A 6,512-nucleotide genomic window follows, 5' to 3' on the forward strand; every position below is an offset into this window, starting at 1 on the left:
AGTCCTGTTTATAACTCGTAAACACAGGTAGCTTTCACCGAGAGTGAGAGTTGGTGACATTGTGATTAATTGGGAGCACAGCATCAAATACCGTAATATAATAATAGCACATGCAAGTCAAAAGAAGTTGTTGCGCAAAAACACTACACTGCTTACAACCAGTTTTCAAACACAATAACTGTAGCGTGAAGAACAGAAAACTGATCTACTGCCAGGTAATCAGAACCCCACTTCTTCATGGGTGTGTCGTATTTGATAAGAGCATTGTCGCATTTTTTTCCAAAAACACTGCTGATCGATATGTTATGATCAAAATGCACTATAGGTTATCAAAGGTCACTGTCTAATAACTGTTTGAGTCATTAATGGGCAACAGCTTTAAGTTCAACAAGATACGCAAAATAAATTCGATGATCGCATAATTTCGAATAATTGATCGTCTGATTCTACACCCATCCATTATTTTCAATAAAGATATGTGAATCACTGTTTTATTGAGATAAACCAAAAAAGTCAGATGATTTTGAAGTCTACATTGGTAGTGTTATTGCCGGCATAGAGATTTAAGAGTTTATTATGAGCCGGCATAGAGTTTATTATGTATGACATATATATGTCTAGAATGCTATTCAAATGTTTATGACAGTTGATATAATGACATAAATTTGTGTCTTTAATAAAGCCCTATATTTTATGTTTACGACGTTACAAAGTAAGCGAATTTTATCAAGAAAAAAAAAGTTCAAAAAACCGCGCATATCTCAAAAAGTATACTTCATACACAAATTTTTAATCCATTATATATGCTATATAAATATATTTTGCTATATAAATATATCTATATAAAGTATACCTATTCATAAAACTGTGCGAATATAGTACCACAAATTCACAAGTGTGAAGTAATCTGCCTAACATTAGGTCATCAGCACACTAAAAAATTCTATCAAATGAAAAAAAAAAAACTAAAACTAACTAGATACATTTGCGGAGTAAGCTAATACAAATTTTAAGCGCTTTATGTCTATAATCTCTGGTTATGTTATTGGAGTTTTATATATCATGACAAATTTTAAAAAGCTTTAAAATTTATTTAAAATATGAAATGTTTATTTTAAGTCTTATGTATATATTTTGTTTATAAATATGTGTATTAGAATTTAACAAATAATGTAAACAAATTTTCGATTTGTTTAGGTTTCCGATAAATTCACCAAGTGCATATATACACTATATATTTTCTCACATTTGAGTTTGTTGAAATATTTAACTCGATCCACATATTAAATATTTAACATAATTGTGTCTGCTTCTGGCTTAAAATCCTTCAAACAAAATGATAAAATATTTAAACATAGCTTTTGTAGTAAAATTGATGACCCAAAATTTGAAAAATGTATGTTTGTAAGTTTTATAATATCTAAACAGTTTTGAGTGCAAGTAATAAGTTTTAAGTCTCTTATCAGAGAAATTTGACAAATTCCATTTATAATTAATGTTTGTTGCACAATTGGTTTGCAAAGACTAGGACAATGGAGCACCGGTGTGAGGGTCAAGAAAAGCAGAGTAAGGTAAAAAATATGTACATAGGTATTGCTACCGTAGAAAATATAGCAAAATTATATGGAGGCAAATTTAAAATTCATTATTTTGTACTTTCGAATGTTGTCCACATATAAATTCTGCCAAAAATATATTTAATCATAATCAAACAGAGGAAAACTAAAAGGAAAACACCACACAAGAGGGTATATTCATATATATGTATATATTTAAGGATTAAAATAGAATAATTTCCTATTTAAAATGATATTTAGATATTTAAAATGATATTCAAATTTACTGTATAATATTAAATTTGATAAATTTTATATAACTAATTTTATATGTATTAATATCACTGTGAGTTATGTTTTATAAATATATTCTTTCTTTGCATATTTTATTTTTTTATTTAAAATAAATGCTATGAGGGACAATCTCGTGAAACTTTGAAAATTGTTTCAATATTTCATTCAATATTTCTATATAATTCATAAATGATTATTCTTCATAGATAACATGTGATATTGCAAACCTAATAAGAGCAAGAAGGTGGACTCAGAATGATTAGAGCATCGAACTCTCGAATTAATAAAATTACCAGATGGAGAGAAAATTGAGTACTAACTTCCTATATATATATAATATTTACATATGTAACTTGACTAATATAACATGATATTAATATGATATTAATGTTGCTTGATCCTTGAAGACAAGAATTTGGAACATCTCTTATGTTTATATTCTGCTATAAGCACGATATCCTGCTAAAAAGAAACAAGGATTCCACAATTTATGAAGTTCCAAGCACTCCTTGATTTGCAAAAAGTCTTGACTACAAATCTACATACAGTTAGAGAACTTGTACTATCTAATATGTGTTCTATCATCTATGTGTGGCTTATAGGCAACCAAATTAACCTAAACTATGTTTCACAAAAAAACATTGTCATGAGATCTAAAATTGAAGATTAAAAAGAAGAATATATGACATAGGTATATAGTTTCAACTTCAACAGTTAAATTTGTTTAAAAGAAATTTCTTTCATTGACACAATTTGTTTATATCTTTTATTTAGTTTTTTAATTAAAAATTTCACAATAAAAGCTTTAATATTTTAATAACATTTCTATGAGTATTAACCACATTAGGAATAATATGTAAATTTTTTTATTATTTTATTATAATAACCCAGCGGAATTCATTTTTTAGAATAGTGGAATTAAGTCCATTCAACAAAATGTGTCTGAAATAACAGCATCACAACAATAATGGACCATTATCAGCTTATGAATTTTGATTCTTCAATAAAAAAAATATATTTTAAAATTGAATTTTTATTTCACCAAAACATTTGAGAGTTTCAAATATTTTAACTTCTCAATTTTTCTTTTCCTAAGAGGATTAAGAAGACTTTTATTTTATACAATAAAAACTAAATTTTTTATTTTATTATTTTGGCGCAACTGAAAAATATGCAAATTTTTGCTTTCAAAGAGTTTCATTTTTTTTTACAAAAAATAAGTAAATGTTAAAGACAGCATCAAAATTTTTTTATTCTAAAATAAGTTACATCGATTAATTTTTAAATTTTATTAGCGACCAAAAGGAATAGGATGCTCGAAGGTAATTCTTACAGCTTTTTTGAGCCAAGTAAAAAGATGTTAGGTTTCTTCGTTTGAATAGAGTCAGCTCTCCTAGTTTCTTCATTGAATATTAAGAAACTAAGAAGCTCTTTTCAATAATATGACTTGATATCATCGACTGAAACTACCAAGAAACTTGTCTTGTACTTCTATATGGATGTCATTGAACCAAATGGAGTCTGGGATTTAGCACCAATACATATGTCCGACGAGTCAATAGCTGTTAATAGTCGGATAAGCTTAGTAGACTCTCTTAAGGTATAACTTTATTTATCGTATCATAGATTTGTAATTTATTCTTTCAAATAATAATAATACATATACTATAATCCAGGATAGTTATCGATAACTTGATCATACTTTTGGCAAAAAATAATTACTTGTAATAATAAATTTTTTTTTTATAATTCAGCGAATGTTCCCTTATTTGCTTGAAGGTCATATTCAGTAAATATTGGATAATTTTGTTATGTGAATCAATAATGTTAAAAAGTGTTATCGTGCATGAACATAGCTTAGTTCTTAATAGGCAGTTCTTTATGTAGGTCCATTCACTTGGTGTATTAATAAGCTTTCATTATGGTCTTGAGGACTCGGTATGACGCAAAGCGTTTTAATAAAAATTAAACTAAAACTGAGGCTCTGACACCATGCAGCTATCATTAAACCAATTTTGCTCTAATAACGTGCTCCCTTAAACTGCTTGATAAAATAAGAAGAAGGGTTGCTTTGTAAATTTCTGGCGTTCATAGTTTAACTCCTATGACTTTCGTTTTACTTTATTGGCTGCATTCTTGGCTTCTGGTCAAAAAGCAAGCTAAATTAGGCTTAACAAAATTGAATGTTCTTTTGCTATAAGCAATATATGTAAAGTTAAAACTCTATATATATTTGATAATAGAAAATTTTCCGATAATAATGAGTGCTTGAATCTCAATTTCTAAGATGGAACGACATTAAATATTTTTAAAAAATTTTTTGATATCGTTCTATAACCAGATCCTAGTGGGATTTAAACCCAAATCCTGTGTGCCGTAGTTTCAGAACATATACATTTTGCATGATTATAGAAATTGATACTCTATTGTTAAGAGAGTGCCATTAAACACATTTTAAGGATTTTTTTAAAACGTTATAAACCAAGACCTTAGTGGGATTTTAACCGAAATTCTGTGTGTTGTAGTTCTAGAACATATATCTTAGCTAGATTATAGAAAGTAATTAAATCTCTATTTCCAAGACAGTTTCATTAAGACCTTTTTAAAAACATTTTTAAAACGTTCCAAAACTAGATCTTAGTGGGATTTGTACCCAAATTCTGTGTGCTGTAGTTTTAGAACATATGCATTTTGCCATCAGGGCGTTAGAGAATACTATTGCTTCTCTTGAAAAATAATATTTTTAATTATTATATGAACTTAATGGAATTACAAACTCTTGCGTATACTTTCGTCTAGAACACATTAAGTATTTTATTATACAAACCATAACGCACAATTTACAATATAGAATTGTTTACAAAAAGAGGGTAACAAAGAGGGTAACCCTAACGCGTAACCCCAAATGTGGACAAGTTAATTTTCTATATTTAATAAAAAGTTTCTGCTTAAATTCATAATTTACACCTGCTGTCTGAAAAATAGTGAATAGCGAAATTTTGTGGCATAAATAAAAATCAAATTTATTACTTATAAAAAACTTTTTTCATATTGTAAAGATAAAATTCTTTACTTGGCAATTCATTGAAATCAAACAGGAGCAAAAAGTATACTTTGTGCTGCAGGTGGTTATTTTATCGCAATATTTTATCAACTGCCTGAGCTATAATTACGAAAATTCTTAGCTATTTTTGTTACAACTAAAATCATCTAAAGTTTTTAAGTTTAAAATTTATAAAAAACTTTTTTACGATGAAGTAAAAGAGCAGAGGAAGGACTGATAAAATATTTTTTTTTATTTTTGTTATATATTTCCCATAGTTTGCTGGGCTTGTATTGTTGTAAGGAAAGAGAAAGTTCATGAAAAAATATTCTTTAATGGAAATTCTTAATGGAAAAAATTAAAGTTTATTACTTTAAATAAAATATTATTGAAAGCAATTAAAGGTAAAGAAAGAAGGAAATATTTCGTTTTATATTAACTTCACAAGAATTTTTATATTATATTTCACCAAAATGTTAAGTATAACAATATACTAAAAAATTAACCTGGAAAAAGTTAAGGTAACTTAATTGGATATTATTTTGTAGTGCTATCTCTATACTAGTAAAGGGCAGTACAGTAGAAGTTCTGGTCACACTACTTCACACATCTATCATCCTTCTATATTATAACTGAACTGTTTTAACATTAAATTTTATTGTTGTACTTGTTAAAGGGTTTAATAAATTGTAAATCTGTTCACTTGAAACAATGACTACATCAATCAACGAGTCTGGTAGAAATGTGTCGTACGCCTTAAATAAGATTTTCTTTAAATCATCTTGACATTTAAAACATTTCCTGAAAAAATAAAGGATTGTCTTGTAACTCAGTTCATTTACTTTCTGCAGTTTTTGTTTGCATTTAAATATTCTGTTGTAGTGTAAAGTTTCACTTAAATACGTGACAAAAATTGTAGCCCAACTCGCATTTTTGCATGAGTGAACTCATATATTTGCATTACCTTAGCTGACACATAAATTCCAAATTTAATGGCCAAAAACTCTGGCTAAAAGAGGATTCTAGTAAACTCGCTTATCGCAACGCATAAATAACATAAATGCTTAAAGTTTTAAAGATGCTCTCAGGATATATGATTCACGTCTCAATATTTGGAACGAGCAAACGAATGAACACCTCACATTTTGGCAACAGAAGTGATTAATCTGAGAAGATTTGTTTAGCATTAAAGTGAGCTATCGCATATATTAAATGTGTACGCATCAAGCAGGCTCAGCCTGCCAATGCAACATGCGAGAGTGGATGTTAAGAACCAGATCCATCAACTTAAGTGTCAATTTAGTCACAAAGATTAGAAGTCAAAGTGTGTGTCGACGTAAATAGATAAACGTGTGTAGCACAGCTATCAGACACATACTCATACTATTCTAAGTTGCATTGCCAAAAAGGATACTGACACAAATCCTTTTCACATACGAACGATCCAATTTATGTGCAATATGTGAGGAAATTTTCGATTTTAATTGCGTAGGTAAGAAAACCAACAAAAAGGTTATACTTGTTAAATAATCTTTGAAATTGCAAATTTTAATGAAAGTCGTTTAATGTCTTCGAATTAAATGTTTAATTGGTGTGAAAATATATAAATTGATAAATAA

This window comes from Teleopsis dalmanni, chromosome 2 (genome assembly GCF_002237135.1).
Source record: "Teleopsis dalmanni isolate 2A chromosome 2, ASM223713v2, whole genome shotgun sequence".
NCBI classification, from domain to species: domain Eukaryota; kingdom Metazoa; phylum Arthropoda; class Insecta; order Diptera; family Diopsidae; genus Teleopsis; species Teleopsis dalmanni.